General features: G+C 46.6%; 1 long non-coding RNA gene across 2 annotated transcripts; it reads left to right on the top strand.

Moving 5' to 3' along the window:
* The first annotated feature begins 877 nt into the window (after positions 1-877).
* On the top strand, positions 878-27,226 carry LOC135982459 (uncharacterized). 2 transcript variants are annotated; one of them, XR_010599820.1, is made up of 3 exons: positions 878-1,000; positions 1,717-1,813; positions 25,207-27,226. It is a non-coding gene; the product is annotated as an uncharacterized LOC135982459 (long non-coding RNA). The 2 variants fall into 2 exon arrangements; XR_010599819.1 differs by lacking the exon at positions 878-1,000 and adding an exon at positions 1,007-1,164.
* The last annotated feature ends 27 nt before the right edge of the window (positions 27,227-27,253 follow it).

Raw genomic sequence — 27,253 nt, 5'->3', positions numbered from 1 at the left:
AAGTAGACAGAGCATGAACATGCACAATAAGTCATTCACTAAGACGTTTTTTGTAAATGTGGGTAACTCCCAACCCCCATGAGCGAGGATGAGAGCCCCCATATCTCATTTCATGTTTTAAATAGGCCAGATCACAGGTCTCCAAGGTGAAAGTGAGCTGCTACATGATCCATAATCACATAGAAGCACAGAAGTCATCTGCCAAATTAAGCTTCCATGAAAGACAGCAAAAGGAACAAATAGCCTCCCCCACACAAGGGCACACAAAGAAGTTGTGAGTATAGAGATGGCTGAAAATTTTCATTTAACCCCTTTTTTTTTAGACCAAAAAAAATGGCTTTTTAGACCAAACTAAAATTTCTCCAGGAAATACAAATTTTTCGCCATTTTTTATTTGGGGGAGGTGGTAGTTGAAGAACAAAAGTCTTTTGGTTTCCAGTTGCAGAAAATGAAACAAAAGTCAGTTTTTAGGAACTGACAACTGAAAAATTCCAACCCCCCCCCCCCGCCATTGATTTTCAGCCAACATTTTTCATTTTGTGGATTTTCATTTTTTCAACAAAAACCTGAAAACGTTTGAAGTCAAATTTCAAAGCAAACGAAAACGGTGTCAAATTTTTTGCTGAAACAAAAACCATTTTGTGACTGGTTCTGGTCCCCAGGCTGCTCCCAACGTCTAAAAGCTCTTAAAGACGTACAGTAGTAGCCTGACATGATTGAGCTTGTTTGCAACCAGTCTAGCATCATTTGGAGAGGATCTCAGAGTTGTAGCACAATGGATGTCTTATTATTAAAGGTTGATTATATCACTATATCAACAGGAAATCACAAGCAAGGCAATGACCGGAAAACTTCAAAGGAGCAAGGATAAAACAAACAAAAACCCCACTCTTACACCACCCATAAAAGAAAATATCAGAGACCACTCAAGTCATCAAACTCCCATATTTGGGCATACCACCAACAGGTTCAGTGAGGCATAGGACTGTAGTTGCAACAGGTAACTTCAGCACAGACTCTACTCCCTTGCTACAGTCCCAAGGAATTACTCGCTGCCTTGTTCAGGACTTTCAACAAAGCACTTAAGTATGTGCTTAGGTCCCGATGAAGGGATTGGAACTTAAGCATGAGCTTTGCTGAATTGGGGCCACAATTATAATAAAGGTGATGCACATCTGCTTCGAACCCTGGAGTGAGAGCGTCGATCTCTGGGACCTCATTTTGGCTGTTGCTTTTTCTTGGTGATCAGAGAAAATACCGTCTGCCTGGAGAATGGAAGAAGCTGGGTGGACGTTAGATTGGTTTGTTCTGCAATGGCTCAATCTTATAGATTTCAGCCACTTTTGCAAAGATAGAAGATCCTCCTATACATCCCACAGATGTTGCTTGTTTTTTATACATAATGGCGGAAAATCACACAGTTGTGTTTCCACAAAGGCTGAGCTTTTGACGCCCCTGAGTTCTGAGAAGGATGCTAAATTTCAAACTTTTAATTTTTCTAAAAGTCAGTTTTTCTAGCTTTTTGCATTGTGAAAATAGCCTTCAACACGTGAACTGATTGCCACGGCTGAAAATTTGTCAAGGCAATTTTTTGTCAATAGTGTGGCTTATTCACAGTACTAACCACACCTCTGCTGCTATATACAAACGAAACTGTAGGTTTATGCCACTCATGGTAGTTTGTGTGCTGAAAAGCATTTCTCTTTAATACTTTAGGTGTCTCTCCACCTGCACGGAAGCAGTGCTGAGTAGAGCTGGTCAGGACTTTTTCAATTCAGAGCATGGATATGAATCTGAATCTCTTACATCCCAGGTGAGTGCCCTAATCACTGGGCTATTAACTATTGTGGGGTGGGGTGCGGCTCTCTTCTGTTTTTTTGTGAAACATTTTGAAAGATTCCCAATGTGGCAAGGGAAAGTTTTTCAATAGAGTACAGCCTCTGTTTTACAAACTAATTGGGGACTGAGGAGTTCATAAAATCAAAAAGTTAATCAAACTGAACATCTCATCATTCCAGTAGGGTCCCAGTGCATAAGTTGCAGTATTGCGCACGGCATAGCTTTCTTCCTGTCCTTCAAACCACTGCAAAGCGATTTCCATTGCACTGAAGGCACAAGGTTGTGATGGGACATTGATTTGTTCTTCATTGACATCACTTTCGTTACATGATTTTTTTTTTATTTGTTCGAAAAAATGGTTTTGTATAACTGGTCGTTTGTAAGACTGGTGTTCATAAAACTGAGGTTCTGCTGTATTGCAAATATTTTCACGGCACCCTCCCAGCTCTAATGCAGTGCCTGTGTTTCTTCCTACTTATTCATGCTAAAACATTTAACACTCTTGCAAATTGCACGGGCCAGTCTGTGCTCTCTGCTCCAGCCTGCACCATACATGAATATTTATAAGGCATTGGTGATGGTTGCTGGCAATCCTTGTTTAATGTGAAACTATGCACATGTGCTACATCAGAAGTTAAAACACCTTTGTCTGAGAAATTCATTCTCTGGATAGTGTCTGCACACCCGTGTTCTCTTCAGATGGAGACATGTTTTTATGAATGAAAGTCAGGTTCTCACTCACAGTTGTGAATATAAACAGGTTATGCCACACAGGTAACCTTAGTCTGATGTTGTCAGAACTGGTAACCTTGGGTACCAATGATATGAACTGAGCTTGGATCACACACGTAATCTTGGATACTAAGTTCATCTACATTGAGTCACACAAATAAACCCCAGCACTGGCGGTAGTTGCTGCTGGGTTTGTTGGCTACAGATACAGAGAACTAGTCAAGGGAGGATTTCAAACTACAACCTCCTGAGATTTCGGGGATTATGTTTAAATGAATCAGGAGGGCTCGCTGCAGAAAAGCATCATTAGCTTATGTGTGCTACTTTACATATGTGCTCTCAATCTTCCCGTAGAACTAAATGATAAGTTATTGCAGGGCAGTGGAAGTGCATGTTGAAGGATCTCTGGAACTTTTGCTCAGCGGAAGCAGATGGGCAGTGATATAAAATGCTTCATGGTCATTCCTGCCCCTAACTTCTGCCACTAACCATTAATCCTGGTTCAGTCAGATGAGATGGTGGCCAGGTTTAGATGGTGGGTCTCCATCTTATCTACCTATCATAGACACTGTAGATATTGATTGTTTCAGTCTACATACCTTGCTAGGTTTTGTAATTTATTGCCTGATCCAAAGCCCCTCAAAGCTAATGGAAAGATTTTATTGCCATTAAAGGGCTTTGGAACAGGTCATTACAGAGCACCCATCTCTGTGGTATATGATCATATAATCTACCAGGCTTACTACAAGACCTCATTGCACATTGCACATATACAGAAGGCTGCCACTTGGACCAGCAGCTATTTCATTTTGTGGCTATAGCTAATCATTGTTATGGGAGGGTGTGGGGGGAAAAAAGAAGCAAAAATGAGATAGTTAAAATACATGGGCCCTGACATAAGTGCCCTGTCTGCTTTATTACATTCTCCTGCTTGTGGCAAGGGAAAGATTAAGGAGAAGGAAAACGGGCAAGATAGGAGCAGATAGAGGCCAATCTTGACAGAAGCCACAGGCTCTATGGTTTTAGAAATATTGTATGTGTTCAGATGCACTGGACATGGACACGTTTTCTTTGTTTAATATTCATTATCATGTCCCCTGCCTTGAAATGGGAACGTCGCGTCCTGAGAGGCGGCCTAGTCTCAGGGCCTCTGGACTATACATGCCCAAATGAAATGCTGTTGTGTAACTTCTGGCTACAGTATTTCTCAGCAGATCACCCAGATCTCTCTGTGCCTCCTACAGTGCACCAGGGAATGAGGAGTGTTGTGTCCTCCGTCTCTAGCATTAGAACACTCTAGCATCACAGGACTGGGTTAACTTGGAGCACTGGCCAATGGATCCTTTCCTCCTGTTCCAGTCATTCTCTCTCCCGTCCCTTTCCTACCCATGCCCCTTGTATCTGAGCACCTCGGAACTAACTGTGCAGCTGAGGGGGAAGACCCTCATCACCCTTCGCACACTTGAAAAGTAGCAATCGGCTGCAGTCAAAACTCCCAATCCCAACAAGCCTGAATGTTTTGGGAGGCTGGGGTATGTTGCAGAATCTGAACTGGGATCTGAATTTGCAGCTGGCTCCAGGCTTTATAATGGATTGAACCGAAACCCCGGATCCAAATACCTTGAACTCAAAATCCAGCTCTGGACCCAGATCCAAATAGTGAAATACAGTCTGATTCATCTCGTCTAAACTAGGGTTGACACATTTAAAATAACTAAGGGATCCAGACTGTGTCAGCCCTGAGGAACATCTGGTTTCGTATCCTGTCTGTCTCTGACAGTGGCCACAACTGACTTCTACAGAAAAGAGGCACTAGTAGAGTTTTGGAGGTGGTGGGCAGAAAGAGAAGGAAAAGTAGTGTGGCAGGACTATCAGGTGATTAATCTTTTTAGTTCAGGGGGTCAAGGTGGTGACTAAATTCTTTAAAACAGCTGTTACTGAGGGGGTAGACCTGACCACATGGATGAAGGCCAGGAAAGCTGGGATTTTAAGAGGGCATATGACAAGTCAAGGATGGGGAGGTTGCCACTGGGGAGTTCAATCTACTCATTGAGTTAACCTATGATGAGGGAGGAGTACTAGTGCGACAGCCAAATTACATGTATATAGGGATGGCTGAGGCATAATCTGCTACTCAGGCCACCTGCCACAGTCCTTTACGTGCAGTGAAGGATCATATGGTTTGGCTATGGGATGCGGGTGCCCAAAATGTAATTGGCCAGGGGGCACAACTCCATGAAGTTTAGCTCTGACTACATGTGCAATTCCTGTCACAGAACCAGGGCATGATTTCCATCATTTCCCTAGTGCCTGGCATTCAAAAAGCAGATTTCACTTTGGTTAGGGGAGAAATGGAACCCAGGGGATAGGGAACGAAGACAGGCAGGGAGAGAGAGAAGGGACTGGGTGGGAGATGTCCCATAGAGGCAAAAGGACAAGACCTGAAGGAGAGCTCCAGGTACGCTCGCAGGCTTGTCTCTCTCACCAACAGAACTTGGTCCAATAAAAGATATCACCTCACCCACCTTGTCTCTCTAATATCCCAGGGGACTGACACAGCTACAACAACACTGCATATGGGAAAGGGTGGCAGAGGAGGACAAAAAGTGACAGGAGATGGAACAGGATAACCTGGAGGAGGGACACACTGGGAAGGGAAGTCAGCTTGAGAAAGGGAAGAATGGTCTAGACAAGGGTCTGCAGCACAGAGAGATGAAAGTTGATTGGAAAAGAATACAAGAGGGAGGAAAGAGGCAAAGGTAACAGAGTGGGAGGGGGTAAACCGGATGCTTCTGAGGATGTTGCAAGAAACCTCCATACTGGGTAATTATGGAGTAACCTGCTCATAAGGGAATCTTCTTTCTAACGCCAGGCAGTTGGCAGTGGCTTGTGCCCTGAAGCAGTAGGGTTAATATCCCTTATAAATATTAAATCTAGCTAGTGTAACTGTGAATATTATTATTCATGTGAGTGTCTCACACAGAGGAGCAGCTGGAGCTGTGCTGTGGAAGGTGAATGATGTTAATCATATTTTTATTGAGGGCTTGGAATTGAGTTCAGGTCTTTTCATCCTCATCCATCACGCAAATGAGACAAGATGGACAATACGATGACAAATAAATAGAAATGCATGATCCTGCCAGAGGCTAGGCCAGAGGGGGAGAGGAGCTGAATGCGTCCCTTCCTGGTATAGCTCTCGTTTAGCCATTTCCACAGGGAGCATCGGGTTCAACAGGAGTCATTATTCCCATTATATGAATCTAGACAGATTACACAGTCTCACCCATTCTCTGGCCTACATTTTCAAAAGAGGTTCAATGATTTTGGGTGCCTAACTTTTGAGACACACTAAATGGGCCTGATTTCCAGGAAGTGTTGAGTACCTGCTTTCCGCAAATCAGGTCTTTTTAAAGTGTCTCAAGTTGGGCAGTGAAAAACTGAGGCACTCAATTCACTAATCACTTTTGAAAATTTAGGACTTCACCCCTACCAGGCAACAAGGGTCTGGTCCTTGCCAACTCCCCCCTGAATTAAATGAAAAAGAGAGAAAAGACCTATAATAGTCAGCCATAGATTCAGAGACTTTAAGCCAGAAAGGACCATTGTGATCATCCAGTCTGAGCTCCTGCACATCACAGGCCACAGAACCTCGCTCACCCATTCCTGTGACAGGCCCCTAACCACTGGCTGAGTTACTGACGTCCTCCAATCTTGATTTAAAAACTTCACATTACTGAGAATCCACCATTTATTCTAGATCAAACCAGCAAATGACCCATGCACCACACTGCAGAGGAAGGCGAAAACCCTCCATGGTCTCTGGCAATCTGACCTGGTGGGAAATTCCTTCCTGACCCCGAGTATGGTGATCAGTTAGACCAGTGGTTCTCAAACTTTTGTATTGGTGATCCCTTTCACATAGCAAACCTCAGAGTGCAACCCTGCTTATAAATTAAAAACACTTTTTAATATATTTAACACCATTATAAATGCTGGAGGCAAAGCAGAGTTTGGGGTGGAGGCTGACAGCTTGTGACCCCCCATGTAATAACCTCATGACCCCCTGAGAGTTTGAGAACCCCTGAGTTAGACCCTGAACATGCAGGCGAGACCCACCAGCCGGACACCTGGAAAAGAATTCTCTCTAGTAACTCAGAGCCATCCCCAGATTGTGGCCCATCTCCGGCCATTGGAAATATTTGGAAATACTATTAAATATTAGTAGATGTGGATGGACCATATGTCATTGTAGGCAACCTCATCATACCATCCCTTCTATAAATTTATCAAGCTCAGGTAGGGTGACCAGACGTCCCGATTTTATCGGGACTGTCCCGATATTTCCTTGTTTGTCCCGTGTCCCGACCGACGGACAAACAAGGAAATGCGCCGGAGCCTGGAGCCCGGAAGTGCTCGCCCCCCCCGCCCCGACCCCGCCCCCTCCTCCCCCAATTGGCTCCCTCCCCGAATCCCCAGCTCTTCCCCGGGCTCACCATTCCTCCCCGCTCCGCAAGCGCTGGAGGGAGGCCCGGGAGACTCAGGGGAAGCGAGACTCAGAGGAAGCGCAGGGCCGGGGTGAGTAAGAGTCCGGCCTGGTCCCCAGCAGGCAGGACCCAGTTGGGTGGTTGGGAGAGGAGGGGGCCGGCCCGCGGGGCCAGGCGGCGGCTGTTCTCACCCCCAGGCAGCGGGACTCGGGAGCAGCCGCTGCTGCAGCTCCCACTGCCGCGGGGGGAGGAAGCGGCCATGGCGCTCCGCGGCTGCGGCTCTGGCACCCCCGAACCCCCCGGGCTTGCTGCAGGGACCCAACAGCGCGTACGCTGCGCCCAGCCCCTGGCCAGGGTCTGGGCTGCTGCCCAGCTGGTGCTATCGCGCAGTGGCCCCGGGGTGGAGGCATCGGCCGCCCAGCCCCGTTTGTTCCCCTGCGGGACGGGGGGGCTGGGGCCTGCTGCCCCCACTCCGGGGCCGCCGCGCGATAGCACCAGCTGGGCAGCAGCCCAGACGCGACTGGCCAGGGGCTGGGCTGGGCGCAGCGTGCGCTACTGGGTCCCCGCAGCAGGCCCCGGCTCGGGGGGTTCGGGGGCGCCAGAGCCGCAGCCGCCAAGCGCCATGGCCGCTTCCTCCCCCCGCGGCAGTGGAAGCTGCAGCAGCGGCTGCTCCCGAGTCCCGCTGCCCGGGGGGGAGAACAGCCACCGCCTGGCCCCGCGGGCCACCCACCTCCTCTCCCTACCACCCAACTGAGTCCTGCCTGCTCGGGACCAGGCCGGACTCTTACTCACCCCGGCCCCGCGCTTCCCCTGAGTCTCGCTTCCCCTGAGTCTCCCGGGCCTCCCTCCAGCGCTTGTGGAGGAAGGTGTGGTTTTTTTGGCCCCGCCCCCCGCCACGCCCCCCTCCCGCGTCACCCCCCCCCCACGTCCCGATATTTGACTTGGGTGATCTGGTCACCCTAAGCTCAGGGCAGGTCTTCACTACCTGCCGGATCGGCGGGTAGTGATCGATCTATCGGGGGTCGATTTATCACGTCTAGTGTAGACGCGATAAAATCGATCCCCGATCACACTCCCCGTTGACTCCGGAACTCCAGCTCATGAGAGGCGGAAGCGGAGTCAACGGGGGAGCGGCAGCGGTCGACTCGCCGCCGTCCTTACGGCCAGGTAAGTCGACCTAAGATATGCTGACTTCACTACGCTATTTGCGTAGCTGAATTTGCATATCTTAGGTCAACCCCTCCCCTGCTAGTGTAGACCTGGGCTCAGTCTTGAAATAAGTTAGGTTTTTTTCTCCCACTATTCCCCTTGAGAGGCTGTTCCAGGACTTCACTCCTCTGGTAGCTAGAAACTTGTGTCTAATTGCAAGCCTAAACTTCCTGATGGACACTGTATATCCATTTGTTCATCACCACCTTAGAGGCCAATGCAGGACTGGTCAGATTCTCCAGGTATGATGTTTGTTGTTATGCTTGCATCGTGTTATCTTGGCATATACAGCCCCAAAATTGCATTGCGTTTATTTAGTTATATATGTTGCATTGCAAATCGATGCCTAATTTGCTGTCTATTTATCCAGCCTCACAATACCCACAAGAATCCACCAATCCATGGAGTGGGCTTCCATGGGTGTCATTAGTAGGAAGGAGGCAATATTTGTCCACAAATGTCACCATCATTCATCATCATTATCCAGTTTTGCTTGATCAGTGGAAGGAAACTATAGATGGGCATAGAATCCTAGCAAGGGAGTTCCTAGACTCAGAAATTTACCCTATTCCCACCTAGAATTACAAACTAACAGATTAAGAACTAAAGCCTACTTATTTTACTTATGTAAGTAAGGTTTTCATTGACTTCAGTGGGGACTACTCATGGGTGAAATTCTTCCCTGTGTAGTTGGGCTTAAATGGTGCTTGGGACTCATGCTAGCCCTCTGCATGAAGGTGAATTTCACCCCCAGGGCACGGGGTGAGCAGGGTTTGAATACTCACATTAGTAAGCATGCAGAGTGCATAGATGCCATGGTAATATTTACTTTAGAAAAACCCAAAATACACAGATCTGATATGCAGACTCTGACCCTGTGACAGGGTGTTGGGCACAAAGTGCTTAATCAGCCCCCTGCCACCCCAGCCCCAAGCAAGGGGAATGGATTAGGGCTGGCTGAATAGCCCTGCCTGCTTGGCAACTAGAAACAGCTGCCAGCCTAATTAACCAGGGGCTATAAGGCTGGAAGGGAGGAAGGCAGCCAGAAGGGGGAAGAGAAAGGCCAGAGGCTGAGAGGGACTGGTGGCTCTGGTCTGTTGCTGGTGAAGTCTGGCTGTAATACCCTATATGTAGATAGTAAGCAGGTGGTGTGAAAGAGCTATAAATAAAATACATGGGTGATTTCATTGACCGGAGGCATCCTGGATTGGTTTTGCGAGGGGGCAGAAGCAAGAGGGGCCCAGCTGTGCCTCGCTACAGATCCCAATCTTTAAGTGCTAGAGGCAGCTGATGTGTTCTCAGTGTAGTAACTATGGAGAGCTAGAAAACAACCAAATATTGCTGTATGGTGGCTTAAAAATATATATTCTTAGAAATGACCTAATTACATAAACCTCTGAAAGCAGGTAAGTCACCTGGGCAAACAACATAGGTGGTTTATTTTTAACCACCCATTATTTAGATCACAGAGCTATTTTTACCGACATGCTGCAAGCAATTTGGAACTCAGCACCGGGAAAACTAAACTATAATTATTTTACTCAGTAAAACATAAATGCAGGTTTGGTTTGTTGTCTCACTCCCTTCCCCCTCCTTATTTTGCACACGGGTGCATGAAAAATGCATCTAGATTTTGCAAGGAGGCCTCTGGGGTTCATCTTTTTGAAGTCAAATCTACCTCTTGGATAAAGAAAGAATGAAAGAGAGTCTCCACATGCAGTTTCCTAACATCCTATGTCAGTAGCATGCATAGTCCTGGATTTAACTTGCTTGCCAAATGCACTATTAAAAAATAGACCAAATCCTTAGCTAGCATAAAAGGACATGGCTCCATTGATATCAGTGGAGCTACCCAATTACACTAGTTGAACCTCTGGCCTAGTAATTCCTAGTGCTCCTTTCCCTGAAATCCTCTGCCCTTTTTATTGTGTCTGATGTCTGGGTAGAGAAATGCTGAAGTGGGCTGTTCATGCCAGGCAGCACTGGGGCAGGTTTCATTCAGATGTCTGATGATTTCAGTGGAGGCTTTGAACGCACAGAACAGGTGGATAATACACTATGGCAAGATTCATTTTGTGGGTTCTTTCTAAAAGCAAAAAGAAGAGGGCAAAAAAGGGAAATTACTATTGATTGAATGACTCAGGCTACGTCTTCACTACCCGCCTGAATCGGCGGGTAGAAATCGATCTCTTGGGGATTGAATTATCGCGTCATTTCCCCTCTTTGCTAATAAGTGAACCTCTTGCACATCAAAGTTTAGGCCAGGATTAGTGGCTAGTGATTTTGGGTGTCTTGATTTTTTGATTCCCCAACTAGAGAGATTTTAAAGGGTCTGATTTTCAAGAAGTGCTCAGCATACCCCTTCTGAAAATCAATTGCCTTCAAGTTATCTCATATTAGATGCCCAAACATCGAGGACTCCAAAAGTCAGTACTCTCTTTTTAAAGTCTTGTCCCTTGCCCCTCACACCCTTGCCTTTGTCCTTCACATCCCATCTTCTCCTTATTTGGCATCTGTCCCAAACCCACTGAATTCAATGGAGAGACTCCATGGCTTTAATGGGCTTTGGAGCAGGTCCTTGAGCCTTGCAGTGAAATCATAAGGAAGAATTGGTGACATCAAAGCTATTGCATCAATGAGAAGCTGGCATCACAAAACCAGGACTTTTTCTGCAGCGTCCTCCACGTGAGACAGCAGCAGCGTGGTGAGAGTTGAGTGGTGTGAGTCAGGCATCGATTTTTCAAGAGCAACAGGAGGATTTGCACAATTATTAGCCAAGATTAAATGGCTATTTTTGGTAAATGTGCTTTTAATACTACTTTTCCCTCCAGAAGTCTTTTTCTGCTATCTAGGGGAAGGCCTCAGAGTACATAATTTAAAACACAACAACCTGGCCTTGGGATTTTGATCCAAATTACATAATTAAATGAGGTGTTTGGGGAGTTAATATTACATCTTAGTGAAGGTCTGGCTGATTGTTTTACTTGCCTTTGATCATTGCTACGAGTGGAGGGTTGTTCTAATCATCACACACGTACAATATCCATCACCAGTAAGGCCTATCTGTGTATGAAGTAGGCCTGCTTTTGATGAACTGTGAAAAGAAAGATGAACTGTTCTAATGGAAACATTCCCTCCCTGAGTTCCTCTTTAGCCACTATTCAATTGGTTTGACCCTGTTCCTTCTTGCAATGGGCTGCAATGATTCCTGGAGATTGGGCTGTTCCATGGAGAGTAGGAAGACACAGGGCTAGATCTCGGCTTGGCTGAGTTTACATGTAGAGAGGCAGAAGGGGGGCCATTAGAGAAGCAAATATGGCTACTCTGCCCAGCCCCAGGGCAGACTACACTAACGTAGGCCAGCTGGCAATGGCCCTCAAAGGCTTGTTCATCAGCTGAGCATAGCTGCAGGCAGAGATCCCTGGCCCCACTCTTCCCCCGCCAACACTCCTTCCAGCTTCGAGGCATCCTAATCTTGGGCATCAGGAAAGGTGGCATAAGAGATCAGATTGCACTCGCAGCCAGCTATCTAACTGCAGCTGCCCTGGGACAGTCACAGGGAGAACAAATACCAGAGAAGACTTTTGTGCCCATCTGAAACAGTGTCTGGCAGCAATGCTGCTTCTCTTCCAGTTAAGATGGCTGCCACCTTGGGAAATGGCTGCCTCTCCCTTTGAGGGGTATGGTCTCCTTTCAGGGGTATTGATCACCAGCAGACAGAGACTTTCCACTCAAGTCATCTTACTAACTAGTAGCAAAATGGGGAGAGCAGAGGGAAGAGGGGCGCCTCCTGGCATCATAGCAACAGTCCCTGCCCTGAAGAGTTTATAATAAAAAATAAACAAGAGAGAGGAAGGGTGAATGGGGAAACTGAGGCACATAAATTGGAGTGACTTGCCAAAGGTCACACAGCTGGTCGGGGTAGAGCCAGAAATAGAACCAAAGTCTGACTCCCAGTATAGGGCCCTATCCACTAGACCAGTGTTTCTCAACGACTGGTCTGTGGACTGACGCTGGTCCCTGAGATCTCCCTGACGCAGTTTAGGAAGGCAGCAAGCCGGTCCATGGTATCAAAAAGATTGACAAACATTACACTAGACCACACTGCTCCCCAAATTCTTGGCCTTGAAATATTTTCCAGGCAGATATAGGCGTGGGAACTATGGGGGCAGGGGTGCTGCAGCACCCTCAAGTTTTTGTGCGGGCTCCCGCCTACTACACTGCATGCAGGGTCCCAGCTGCTGCTGGCCCCGCACCCAGGGGCTCTGTTCATGGCCCCGCACGTGGAGTCCACACGCAGGATCCCGGCTGCTGCCGGCCCTGCACCCGGGGCTCTTCTCTATCCCTGCATGTGGGGTCCCATTCCTAACCCCAGCTGTGGGGGGTGGGGTGGGCATGGACAGGAGTAAGGGGGGGAGTGAGGTAAAAAGTTTTGGGTGGGGACCACTGGCTTTCAGCACCCTCACTGTAAAAAATGTTCCAGCGCCACTGCAGGCAGATGGCAGATTCTGACTTCTATTTGACTTAGCATGACAATGTCACCAGAATATTCGAGGAGCTCCTCGGTCACATAGCCTGGGTAACAGGACTCCACCATCACCGTATGGCACATTTGATGTTGGTTTGCTGGGATCTGAACTGCAATGATCAAACTCCCCTCTCCTTCATCCCCCCCCCCCCCCAGTTTCATCATGGTCCATTTGAGGAGTTTTTTGAAAATACAGCTGTTGCATGAATGGAGGTAGTGAGACATCTGGGTCTAAGCCAAGCACTGGTTTCTCTGGCTCTGTTTTGCTTCAGTCAAGCAAGAATACCTCCCTCCCCCCTTATACAGGAAATAACCCAGCTACCAGTATCTTGACAGTTATGATAAGAAGTTCTTTGCTGGATGCAGGTTGAATATGTTTCTCCATTGTTTGGGTATGTCCCAGCCCCTGACACGTACATGTGTTGGTGGTAGTGTGTTCAGAACCCCAGCCCACAATCTTCTTGGAGAACAATTATCTTGACAGAGGGGCCAGATCTGGTGTCCTTTACTCAGGCAGAATTCCTCAGGGTATATCTACAATGCAATAAAACACCTGGGACTGGCCCAGGCTCAGCGGACTTGGGCTAACAGGGCTCGGGCTGGAGGACTGTAAAACTGCAGTGTAGATGTTCAGAGTTCATAGAATCATAGGATATCAGGATTGGAAGGGACTTCAGGAGGTCATCTAGTCCAACCCGCTGCTCAAAGCAGGACCAATTCCCAACTAAATCATCCCAGCCAGGGTTTTGTCAAGCCTGACCTTAAAAACCTCTAAGGAAGGAGATTCCACCACCTCCCTAGGTAACCCATTCCAGTGCTTCACCACCTTCCTAGTGAAAAAGTTTTTCCTAATATCCAACCTAAACCTCCCCCACTGCAACTTGAGACCATTACTCCTTGTTCTGGCATCTGGTACCACTGAGAACAGTCTAGATCCATCCTCTTTGGAACCTCCTTTCAGGTAGTTGAAAGCAGCTGTCAAATCCCCCCTCATTCTTCTCTTCTGCAGACTAAAAAATCCCAGTTCCCTCAGCCTCTCCTCATCTGTCATGTGTTCCAGCCCCCTAATCATTTTTGTTGCCTTCTGCTGGACTCTTTCCAATTTTTCCACATCCTTCTTGTAGTGTGGGGCCCAAAACTGGACACAGTACTCCAGATGAGGCCTCACCAATGTCGAATAGAGGGGAATGATCACGTCCCTTGATCTGCTGGCAATGCCCCTACTTATAGAGCCCCAAATGCCATTAGCCTTCTTGGCAACAAGGGCACACTGTTAACTCATATCCAGCTTCTCATCCATTGTAACCCCTAGGTCCTTTTCTGCAGAACTGCTGCCTAGCCATTCAGTCCCTAGTCTGTAGCAGTGCATGGGATTCTTCCATCCTAAGTGCAGGACTCTGCACTTGTCCTTGTTGAACCTCCTCTAATTTGTCTAGGTCCCTCTGTATCCGATCCCTACCCTCCAGCGTATCTACCACTCCTCCCAGTTTAGTGTCATCTGCAAACTTGCTGAGAGTGCAATTCATCCCATCATCCAGTTCATTAATGCTGTGAGGGGGGGCGGGTCCCAGAGCTTGGGCTCCAATCCAAGCCCGAACATCTACACTGCAATTTTATAGCCCCACAGCCCAAGCCCAAGTCAGCTGACAAGGGCCAGCAGTGAGTGTTTTATTGCAGTGTAGACATACCCTCAGTGATTTTAAATGGTATTTTAAATGGTGTTTTGCCCGAGTGGGGATTGAGGGATTGAATCCAGAGTTCCTGCAAGCATCAGGGAGGGAAAGAGTTTGGAATTATCCTGTGACTTTCTCCAGGGGAAGGGCATTATCTGGACGAAGTCATGCGAGACAAGAAAGGCTCCCTCTGCCCGGCATCTGAAGTGGTAGGAAGAAGCTAAAATCTTCAGCTGGTTTTTTGATGGAGAAGCACAGGCAGCAAAATGTCTCCATTTATGGTACATGTGGCAACAGGCTTTGAGAGATTACCTGCTTCAGTAATTTGGTTTGGGTGTTTAGAACCCAACTGCGATGGGTTCGGTCACAGAGACCCGCTTGGGACTGTCACCTGATGTGCTGAAATTACCTCTGAGCCCATTTTCCCTGCCAGCTTGGGACTCCAGAACCCTGCCTTGTTGAGCCAGACAGGCTAGCTGGCTGCAACACGGCCCCAGGGTCTGAACCACTCCCCCAATGCTGCAGACTTTACCTAAAAACAGCTCAGCAGGTTACCTGTCTCCAACACCCAGACATCCAGCTCCCAATGGGATCCGAACCCCAAATAAATGCGTTTTACTCTGTATAACAGGGTAAATTTGTAAATTACTCTTATACAGGGTAAATTTGTAAATTGTTCACCCTCTATATCACTGATAGAGAGATATGCACAGCTGTTTGCTCCACCAGGTATTAATCACTTACTCTGGGTTTATTAATAAACAAAAGTGATTTTATTTAGTATAAAAAGTAGGATTTAAATGGTTTCAAGTAATAACAGCCAGAACAAAGCAAGTCACAAAGCAAAATAAAACAAAACACACAAGTCTAAACCTAATACATTAAGAAACTGAATACAGGTAATATCTCACCCTCAAAGATGTTCCAATGAGCTTCTCTCACAGACTAGACTCCTCCTTTCCCCTGGTACAGTCTTTGTTAGATCCAGCAGACATCTCAGGTGGTAAGCAGGGGTTTTCTCATGACTAGCTGTGCCTTTTGTCCTGCTCCACCCCCTTTTATAGCTTTGGCACAAGGCGGGAATCTTTTTTCTCTCTGGGTCCCCACCCCTCCTTCTAAATGGAAAAGTACCAGATTTAAGATGGATTTCATTATCAGATGACATGGTCACATGTCACTGTAAAACCCCTAGTCTCCATTCCCCATGGGTTGGCCCACATGTACACAGGAAGGCTTTCAAGTAACTAAGGACTTTAGACTTTTACAACTTTTACAATTGATTGTTTCTGGAGCACCCTTAATGACCTCCACTTAATATGTTTACATCGGTGATACAAGTTTATATCTTATTCTCCTAACTCCAGATATAGAAATAATACATGCCAACAAATAGGATGAACACACTTAGCAGATTACAGGCTTTCTAATGACACCATACAAGGGGTATTTAGCATAAAGCATATTTCAGTTATGTCATATTCATAAGCATATTTCCATAAAGCATATGGAGTGCAATGTCACCAGAACCCAAAGCAAATAAGCAAGTGGTGGTTTTGTAAAAGGCTGAATACCTTATCTTCATAAAGAACCTTCCCTCCAGACGTATCTCACAGCATTTTTACAAGCAGTTTATGTTGTTCAGAGGGTGAAGCTGAACTCAACAACCTCTGCCTTGGGCTAGATGGCAGCAGCCATCCTGCACTGGCTCCATTATACAGGAGCAATGAAGAGGAGACAGGAAGAATAACTGGACTATTTATGTAATGGTAGCTCCCACAATGCACCAGATGCTGTCTACAGACACAGTCCCTGCCCAAAGATCTCACAATATCATGCCACTCGGGTCACCGTCACACACCATGAGTGATCAATAACACACAGTCAAAGCAAACAGGTCATAAACCAACCCAGAGCCTGAAATGTGTTCACACAGGCAGGGATTTTCAACAGAGCCTAAGGGAGGTAATAGCTTAAATACCATTGAAATTTATAATCCCAGCATTATCTGGTCATAGAATCGTGAATACTTCTTGCAAAAATCAACAGTTATTTGTGAGCAGAACAAAGAGCTAAATTAATCAGCTAAATTATTTGCAGAGAGTAATTTGGCCTCTCTACTCTGCAGAAAAACATTGGCTTGGAAGGCACTGTCACTGTTGCCCACTGTACAACTAGATCTGTGCAGCAAGGTATTTATGAAGTCTCCGGTCACAATGGTATCTGGGCACTAAATCAATGCGAGTAGCAGGCTGGAGATAGTCAGATGGCAATCCTTATCCTCTGTGTGCATGTAAGCAGATACCTCCATGTTCAGAGATCCCATATATATCACTAGTTGTTTGCAGTGCGGCTGTATCCATGTTGGTCACAGGATATGAGAGAGACAGTGTAGGTGAAGTACTTTCTTGGACCAACTTCTGCTGGTGAAAGAGACACTCTTTTGAGCTCCACAGATCTGAAGAAGAGCTCTGTGGCACTCGAAACCTTGTCTCTTTCACCAACAGGATAAAAGATGACCTTCTCTCTCTCATCTATGTCACTAGCACAGGGCTACTGCTGGCCAGCACAAAACAAGGGACTTTCAGTACTCAGGGTTCCTCAGCACCATGGAGTGGGCAAGTGGGGATGAGCAAAGTCCTGGCTGGTGGATTCTAAACAGACCTCTGTGTGTATGCGTGCAAGAATACTGGGCTGCAAGGAAGAATTAATGAAATCCTCAATGTGACTCCTGCATGCCCTACAATGGTTACATCCCTGCAGGTGTGCACTTCACATTTTTTACACAGGTCTAATGTATGCACGGCAGCATGCCCTGGCGTTTTCTCGTTACTTAATCTTTGACGTTACAATGCTGGGACTTGCTTCCCCTTGAATCAAAAGAAAGAGGGATTGTTTTGTGTGTGTGTGTGTGTGTGTGTGTGTGTGTGTGTGTGTGTGTGTGTGTGTGTGTGATTCCCCCCCTTTTGTTGGGTTACATAAAGAAAACCCCCTAAATCTAACCTGTTCCATCTGTGGTTTATGGTTTTAGGAGGTCAGACGGACTTTTGCTGCTAAACTTTACTCGGAGCATCCTGGACAAAGGGTCATCCCCACCGGCAATGTCTGGAATGAAGGGCTGGCTCCTCAGGCGAGGAAAACGGGCACCATTCCATTAGGCTGCTACACTGTCTTACATTGGTTGAGGATCTGGCCCTTAGCATTTATTTATTTTGATTTCTGCCCTAAAAGGAGTTTCTGTCTCTTGCTCTAGGCTCTCCTGACGATGTCTGATATAGTGAATTACATAATAGACAACTCCACTTAATCCCTTCATCCATTAGACAACAATTCCCAGCAGCTAACAATGGTCTGGCATCAAAATCTCCCACGAGAGGCTTCCTGTTCCCTCACAGCTAAGGAAACAAATGAAGGTCAATGAACTCAGGTTGTGACAGACCAAGGGGAGGGGAGCAGTAACTTCCAAAGTTGAGGGGCCGTCCCAGAGAATGCCCTGCCAACCGTCCCCTCACTCTTCTATCAGTGGGGCTCAGTGTAGGTGTCTCTGCATCACAACTGTGGCAGGATGAAATGGAGAGCAAGGCAGGATCTCAGATAAATAGTTCCCAGGGCATGTAGAGATTCATAGGTCAAAATCAACACCTTATTAATTCTATCTGGAACCTAACAGGCAGCAAGAGCGAATAGCACTAGTGTCATGGGCTCCCAGCCAGGTAGATCCTCTAACCAATGTGCTGCTGAATTCTACATCCTTCTGGATAGAATTAAGATGCAGCCCCATGTAGAGCACAGTGCAACAGTCTAATCTGGGGTGTGCTTTGAGATTGTTTTGGAACGGACGCCGCTGTCCTGTTGTCGTGGGATACAAAAAAAAAAAATGTTTGGTTGTATGCCCCAGGAAAGGATTAATCTAGTGGGGGCCTCAGTGGCTCATTGATTCTGTGGGCAAGTTTCTAGCTCACAGACTGTCTGTTTCAGAGGTGGAAGGTGTTTGCTAAGTGGACCTTGCCGGAGCATCTCTCTTCTATAGAACAAAGGGGGAGCAGTCCGTTTGCTGATCTCATTGTCAACTTTCTGAGGGGAGGAAATACCATCTTCCATGGACTTCACCATGCCTGAGTCCTGACCCTCCAACCCTTCAAAAACATGCACACAATGGGCCAGGTCCCCAGCTGATGTTGCTCCATTAACTGCAGTGGAACTACACCTCAAAGTAGCAACACCAATTTGCACCAGCTGAGGATCTGGCCCATTGGTGTCAATGGAACGGCACTAATTTACACCAACCAGGGATCTGATCCAGTATTGTTTTCAATTTAAATCTCAAAAATCTAACCGCTAAGGCCCAGGTGCTGATGCTCTGTACTCACCGTGAGTAGCACCTTAGTTTGCATTAGTTCTATTGGTTTCATTTTGGCCATTCACAGAGTAAGGTGCTACTCAACGTGAGGGTATCGGAATCTGGTTCTAATAATCTTGTTTCAGGAGGTATTGATCAGAACTAAGACCCTATTTCAGTTTCTCTCTCTGTAAATGCAATTCCCTAGTCAACGGTTTTTCGTGAGGTGGCCTTTAATATACAAACACGTTCCCCAGCAATGGACCTAAGCACCATATGACATCCAGTCACTAAATCTGTTCAGAGTAGAAGTTGTTTGATTGTGGATTAGACTTTTGCAAAGCATCTCCCTGAAAACCCTTCTCTTCTAACAAGGGAAAGACAGAATCAGTAAAATAAGCGACAACGGCACAAGGAAGGAGGCTGTTTTAAATCCATGACAGAGAGATGTGCATGGTTTTCTTTGATTGAGAACTAAGTTTAACTCAATGAATAGCTTTGCCTGGGCTGTAACATTTGTTTCCCAGCTTAGGGAATTATCTTGTAACAGAGAGTGGTTGAAAAGTGGAGGAAGAAATTTCTCTCTCATCATTTCACATCAGTAAAAAGAACATATCCAGTGAAGAAATGCTTGAGAAGGAGAAGAATGGTATATATTTACAAGCTGCCATAGCTTAAGGAAAGGGGTGAGGAATACATATGCTGTCTTCTAAGACAGAGTCAGTCAGATGGGAAGCAGGAGAAACATGAAAATGAAGGGGAAAATCTTGAAAGGGGACAGCAATTGGAATTTGGGAGGGAGGGGGTCCATATTATCATCCTGTATTTTGAGCCCGCACTTTATCCTGAAGGATCTCAAAGTGCCTTCCAAATTTGACAAAGTGAGATGCCAGTTATACAGAGGAACAACATCAGCCCCTACTGAAATGCAGCCACCTCTGATGGGAAACAAGGCGACAGTTTAAACAGCATGCAACAATAATGCTCTATAACCATGTTGTCCAGAAATGAAGAAGACACTTGTATCTAGCTGGGGGAAATTTAGGTCAGCAGAATGGAATTAAATGAATTGTAATTTGACCAGAACATTATGATTAACTCCCCTGCACATGCCAAAAGCACTGTAGGTTCTTTAGTGAGGACAAACACACCTAATTGGTGTACTTTTCCTTAGCAGTATTAGCACTACCATTTAAAAAGGCTGAACATGTTTATTCCATCACTATTTCCCAAGGAAAGTTTGGCTCAGATATTCTGGTTTTCATTGAAACACCTGTTCTTTACTAGCTCAGTTGACCACAGGGACAGAGTAATTAGGTAATTTACTCAAAGGTCACACAGTCAGTAAATCATGATTAGTACCCAGGATCCACCTGACAACTAGTCCTTTGTTGTAACCAGTAGAAAAGGATACCCATCCTCTTTTATTTTTCCTCTTCCAGTATGTGTCAGCATATACACAGCTCTGTGGCATGTTACATTGCCTCAGTGATGAGGTAGCAAGGGGTAATGATTTGGAAAAAGAATGGGCTTTTAAATCTTAATATCTGCTTCAGTGTTTAGGGAAGTGAAGGGCAAACAATGGATTAGACCAGGTATGCTGCATGCAGATTTTGGAAACTTTCCAATGCACAGCTCTGCTGATACACCTCAATCCCAAACTGTAGTCCTTGCCCCTCCAGCACTGGCATGACCCTTAGCCATGCTAGTCCAGCACCTCTGTTCTGACCTGCCGGCTTCCCCACTCTTACTCCAGTCCTGAGCCCCACCCAGAATTTCCATTGCCTGTCTGTCCTGACCCATGAAACTTCCTCCTATTCCACTCCTAGACCTCTTCTGAGTAGAGACCAGCAATCACACTATACCAGTGGAGCTGCCCATCCCTCGTTAATTGCAAATAAATTCTTAAAAGTGAATGAGTTCTGCTAATTGGACCACATTCACATACCTCCCTGTGCCTGCCTGATCCTTTGCATCACAGCAAGAGATGAACCCCCCTTCCCTCTGTTGGGGATTTCTGCAGTAGCCTTAAGCAATAGCCAGGATTCTATAGGAGCCCCACTGGTAGAGAGGCTGCTTTGGGGAAGTGATGAACTGGCACATTCCCCCACCTGCCCTACTACATTGCCTTCCTGGCCAGCACTGCCCTCTTTTTGGAGCTACCTTGATGCCTATAAGTTCCTAGGCCAAAGTGTGTCTGTGAATGGTTATGCTACCTCCTCTGCCGAGTGGCTGACTTTCCACAGGCAAGCCCAGGTTCTAGGCCTGGATGTATGCCACCACACAAGTCAGTACTAATTGGGGCGGAATGTTGTACATCATAATCCTCATTATAAATGAATGAATGTCTAGCAAATACATTTAAAGCAAAGTTTCATTTGTTCACCTGCACACAACTGACAGGGAAAGCATTAATATTTTCTAACACGGAGGTCACATGGGAAGTCCTCAGGACAGCTGGGGATTGTCCCTATTAATATTATTTATTATTTGTATTACAATGGCACTTGGGGACTTCAACCGAGATCAAGGCCCCATTGTGCTGTGCACTGTAGAAACCCAGAATAAAAGAGAGTCCCTCCCTTGAAGGGCTTATGGTCTAAGCAGACAAAGTGAAAGATTATTGTCCTCCTTTTACAGACATAGAACTGAGCCACAGAGATTAAATGGCCTGCTTATGGTGACTTACATCTCCTGAGATCCAGTCTAGTGCCTTACCAACAAGACCATCCTTCTTCTCCACGGGGCAATCTTGTATTATTTCCACATATCCACCAGATGCTGGGTTCCCAAGATCACCAAACTCATTCCACTTATAACCTAAACCACATATGAAATCAGAACTCCATTGCATCATGCAACACAGCACCTTGCAATAAGAATTCTGCCTGCACCACTTTCTTCTCTAAATTCAGGTAGCTCTAAACCATCTAGGATTTTATGGGTCCCAAAGCAGCTGTTTTGGAGGCATCCAGGGGCTGTCTCTGTGGCAATCTATAGCTCTGTGTTCACCATTTTCCCAAAACTATAGTGGATTTTGTACAAAGTGTTCCTTGTGAGGTATCATTTGAAAACTCATAATTTGCTGATCATTATTGTTCTGGTAAAATTTGTGTGGCAACATTGTATGTAAAGTTATAAGATTCTACTGTATAACATTACTGAGACATGTTCCAAGTTTAGAAAAGCAGGCACTAACCAGTTCCTCAAAGACAAAAGGCAAACTGATGCCTCAACCAGGTGTCGACAAAATCAAATGGACTATCACTTGGTTAAGCAGCCATTCTTCAGCAGGAAAAAGGGTATGAGTGAGAAATCTACATTTTGGCAAAAAAACATCTCTACATTCTCTCTCTTCTGAACCTCAGATGGAGATGATTTTCAAAGAAAAAGAGAACTATAAGAAAGGGGAACAGATGCTCCAAAAGACTCCTCCCTTTTTCTCTGCCCATAGCATCAACAACACTTGAAGGACAAGGAAATTAACATTGAACTGGGAAGGGGCCCTGGCTGGGAATACAGTCAGTAAGACTGCTGAAGCATGTGGTGAGAGAAACCTTTGCTTTGAATTAATTTAGCCTGTTAAGTTAGATATTAACTGCATTTTACCTTTTGTTTTCTTGTAACCAATTCTGACTCTCATGCCTCATTACTTCTTGTGACGGGTTATAGAATCATAGAAGATTAGGGTTGGAAGAGACCTCAGGAGGTCATCTAGTCCAACCCCCTGCTCAAAGCAGGACCAACCCCAACTAAATCATCCCAGTCAGGGCTTTGTCAAGCTGGACCTTAAAAACCTCTAAGGACGGAGATTCCACCACTTCCCTAGGTAACCCATTCCAGTGCTTCACCACCATCCTAGTAAAATAGTTTTTCCTAGTATCCAACCTAGACCTCCCCCACTGCAACTTGAGACCATTGCTCCTTGTTCTGTTGTCTGCCACCACTGAGGATAGCCTTGCTCCATCCTCTTTGGAACCCCCCTTCAGATAGTTGAAGTCTGCTATCAAATCCCCCCTCACTCTTCTCTTCTACAGACTAAATAACCCCAGTTCCCTCAGCCTCTTCTTATAAGTCATGTGCCCCAGCCTCCTGATCGTTTTTGTTGCCCTCCGCTGGATTCTCTCGAATTTGTCCACATCCTTTCTGTAGTGGGGGGCCCCCAAAACTGGATGCAACTGGGATGCCAACTGATGTATTGGGATTTCACTGAGCCTGCCAACTCCACTAGCCTGGGCTCCGTGTCCCTGTGTTGCTGAATTAGGCTCTTTGGCCTCTTCACACATACACAGGTAGGGACGCACCAGCTGTAGAATCACACAGAGTCTGAAATAACTCTTTATGAGAAGACTCAGCTAGGAAATTGCCCAGCACTCAAGGGTACTGGAAAGTACACCCAAAATAATATTGTCTTGCACTGTAGAGAAATCTATACAACGTAAGCTCATGAATCTGCCCCATCCCTCAATGTGGAGGAAGATATGCACAACTTCTTCCCCCCAAGTTAGAAATTGCACAAACTGGGTTTAATAATAACCAAAACAAGTTTCTTAACTATAAAAGGCAGATTGTAAGTGATTATAAGGGATAGCAAACAGAATAAAGCCGATTACCAAGCAAATAAAACAAAACACGCTTACTAAGCTTAAGATCTTAAAGAGACTGGTTTCAAGAAATAATTTCTCACCCTAATTGTTGCTTTAGGCAAGTTGCAGAGTTTCTGTAGCTTAGAGTTCCAGTTATTTCTCTTTACAGACTAGACTCCTGTCTAAGGCCTTGGCTACACTTGCGAGTTGAAGTGCATTAAATCAGTCCCGGGCACCCTAACTCCTGAGGTGTCCACACTGGCAAGGCACATAGAGTGCCCGGACTCCATGGCTGGAGTGCCCCTGGTAATCCACCTCCACGAGAAACATAAAGCTTGCTGCACCCTGGCTGTAGCACTGTGGTGCCAGTGTGGAAGCCCTGGTCTATTAATGCGCTCTGATCAGCCTCCATGAAGTGTCCCACAATGCCTGTTCTAGCCACTCTGGTCATCACTTTGAACTCTACTGCCCTGCCCTCAGGTGACCAACTGTCAGACCCGCCCTTTAAATTCTCTGGGAATTTTGAAATTCCCCTTCCTGTTTGCTCAGCAAGGTGTGGAGTGCTCTCAGCGAATCTTTCCAGGTGACCATGCCTCCACGTGCCAGGCAAGCCCCAGTATGGAGCAATGGCGAGGTGCTGGACCTCATTAGTGTTTTGGGGGAGGAAGCTGTCCAGTCCCAGCTGTGCTCCAGCCGTAGGAATTATGATACCTTTGGGCAGATAGCAAGGGCCATGATGGAAAGGGGCCATGAACGGGACACACTGCAGTGCAGGGTTAAAGTGAAGGAGCTGTGGAATGCCTATCACAAAGCGTGGGACGCAAACAGCTGCTCCAGTTCTGTGCCCACGACCTGCCGTTTCTACAAAGAGCTGGACGAGATACTTGAGGGCGACCCCACCTCCACCTCAAAGAGCACCATGGATGCTTCAGAGGCCGTAGCAGCCCAGAGTTCAACAAGGCAGGAGGAGGAAAGCGGGAACAAGGGTGCTGAGGAGGAGGGGGGCCCAGAGCCAGAGGACGGCCTGGCATCCCGAGATGCATACAGCCAGGAGCTGTTTTCAAGCCAGGAGCAAGGTAGCCAGTCGCAGTGGACGGTGCTTGTGGAAGAACAAATAGCAGCAGAGGTGCCCAATAAGCAGCTTTATTTTGGGAAGGTTGTTGTTCGGTGAGAGCTCTTGGGGCGAGGAGGGTTGCAGAAAGAAGGGTTAGGGCTGCATGCATGCCTAGATGAGGAATAGGGCATTGATGTGCTCTCTCACATCATGGTAATAGGCCTCAGTGATCTCATTGAAGGTCTCATGCAGAAGCTGGGCAATCCTGCCTGCGCAGGTTCCTTGGCAGAGCTACTGTGCTCCTTGTCCCAGTCATGCTAACATGTCCGCGCCACTGTGCCGTGAGGGGCAGGGGGACCATTGCTGCACACAGGCAACCTGCATAAGGGCCGGGGCAGAAGCTGCATTGTAGTAGAAGACCTTCCCTTGCTTCCCAGGTCACCCTCAAAAGCGAGATATCTTCCAGGACGAAAACATCCTGTGGAAAATGTGGGGACAGTGTTCAGTATAGGGGCCCCCTGCAGCTGTTGGCTCTCCCTAAAGCACAGAACGCCAGAGGACTGTATGGCCCTGAAACAATCAGTCTCCCTTGCCCCTGTGCTTACTCACGATTTCAGGGCTCTTGTGGGTTATGTGCGCTCGCTTTGGGACGGACACTTTCTGCTATTGTGTGCACTGTGCTTGTCTTTAAGTTTGGCCAAATCATTGCTCTGTCTAGTGTGAACAATGCTGCCTCTGTTAAGTGTTTCCATTTTGGCTTTACAGATGCAGCCTTGAGATTCCAGCCGTCCTTGTTATCAATGGCCGAAAGGCTGAAAAATATCAGGAAGCGCCCGCGAAGAACCAAGGAGGACCTTACTGAAAATCAAAAAGTACAGAAGTGGCGGGAGAACGAAAGGAGGCTCCGCCAGCAGAATGCAGATTGCTGGCACCAAAGCATGGAGCGGCTCCTAAGCATTATGGAGTGCCAAGCGGACTCGATGCAGGCGCTCATAGCACTCCAGATGGAGCAGATCCATGCCCGCCCATCCCTGCAGCCCTTGTCCCAAAACTTTTTCCCTTGTGCCCCATGTCACCGCCAACCCACTTTCCCCAACGTCCGGTTTCTTATCGTCACCAGCTGCCTCCAACACCTGTAGCTTCACCACCCAGCCCTGCAAACTACGACTCTTACCCACTGCACTCAACCCCCATCACCATGCATTTTAGCCAGCTTGAAGTGCAGCACTCATTGCACGGCATTCCAGATAGGAAGGCTGAATATGATAACAGGACATACACAAATCGGTGATTGTCCCATTCCCAATCCCACCCCCTTCCATCCTACCACACAGCACAGTTGTATCATGCCATGTGTGTTTCCTTAGCATTTGTGTTTCTTTTCAATAAATGATTTTTTTGGCTTTGCAAACATTCTTTATTGCATTAAGTAAAAGATAGCGTAGCCCAGGAAAGCAACTGGAAATGCAAATCAGTGCATGATACGTAGCAAACACAGATGCCTACTAGCATTGGAACCACTGCACTTTTCCGGACCAGCCTGCGTTAATATCCATGAAATGCCCATGGTGATCCACAAGCGCCTGGAGAACCATAGAGAAATACCCCTTCCGATTTATGTACTCGGAGGCTAGGTGGTCTGGTGCCAGAATTGGAATATACGTCTCATCTATCACCCTTCTGCAGTTAGGGAAACCCATTTGTGCAAAGCCAGCCACAATGTCCTGCACGTTGCCCAGAGTCACGGTTCTTCTGAGCAGGATGCGATTAATGGCCCTGCAAACTTGCATCAACACGATTCCAACAGTCGACTTTCCCACTCCAAACTGGTTAGCGACTGATCGGTAGCTGTCTGGAGTTGCCAGCTTCCAGATTGCAATAGCCACATGCTTCTCCACCGGCAGGGCATTGTGACAGAACCCAGGATGTCCCGCACCCCCCTTCCCCTTCCAACAAGCCACAGCGCCAGAATGGGAAGAGGTGCTCTGTGGGATAGCTGCCCATAATGCACCGCTCCCAATGCCGCTGCAAGTGTCGCAAATGTGGCAACGCCAGTGTGCTTGCAGCTGATAGTGTAAACACATGGCAGCACTTTTCCTGCTGCGGTCTCCGTGGGCTGATTTAACTCACAACGCTCTACATCTTCAAGTGTAGCCATGCCCTTAGTCTGGACTCAGCCTTTGCCTTTCCCACTGTTCAGTTCCTTTGTCTCTGCAGGTACTTTCCACAGTCTTTCTTCCTGGGCAGGAAGGCAATGGAAAAGAGTCCTGTTTGCCTTATTCCGCAGTCTTAAATAGAATTTACATAAGTCAGGAAGCCTTTGTTTCCAGTGGAAAAGTACCAGCAATATCCAAGGTGGTGTTTAGTACCAGGTGACATGACCACATGACGTAGTAGAGTCACAGTATCATCCCAGGATGCCTTTCAGGAAGGAGAGAGATTAGTATCTTCAAAGTCTTATTGTTTCTTCCTAATGGTCCATCAAGGCTGATGGCCTGTTGTCTGGTGGGTGTTTCCCAAGTACATACTCAGTTGTAATTGTTACATAGTTAATATTCCTAACTTTCTATACAGAAATGGTGCATGCATACAAATTGGATAGTCACATTCAGTAAATTATAACCTTTCCGATGAAACCTTACAAGATTCATCTTGCATAAAATATATCTCGTTATGCCATATCTATATCATAAGCATATTTCCATAAAGAATATGGGGTGTAATGTCACACTTGTAATCACTTAAAAACTACCTTTCTGTAGTTAATAAACTTGTTTTATCTAAATCAGTGTCTGTTTGGATTGAAGTGTTG

This window comes from Chrysemys picta, chromosome 3 (assembly GCF_011386835.1).
Source record: "Chrysemys picta bellii isolate R12L10 chromosome 3, ASM1138683v2, whole genome shotgun sequence".
NCBI lineage: Eukaryota > Metazoa > Chordata > Testudines > Emydidae > Chrysemys > Chrysemys picta.
This window is presented reverse-complemented; position numbering and strand designations above follow the sequence as displayed.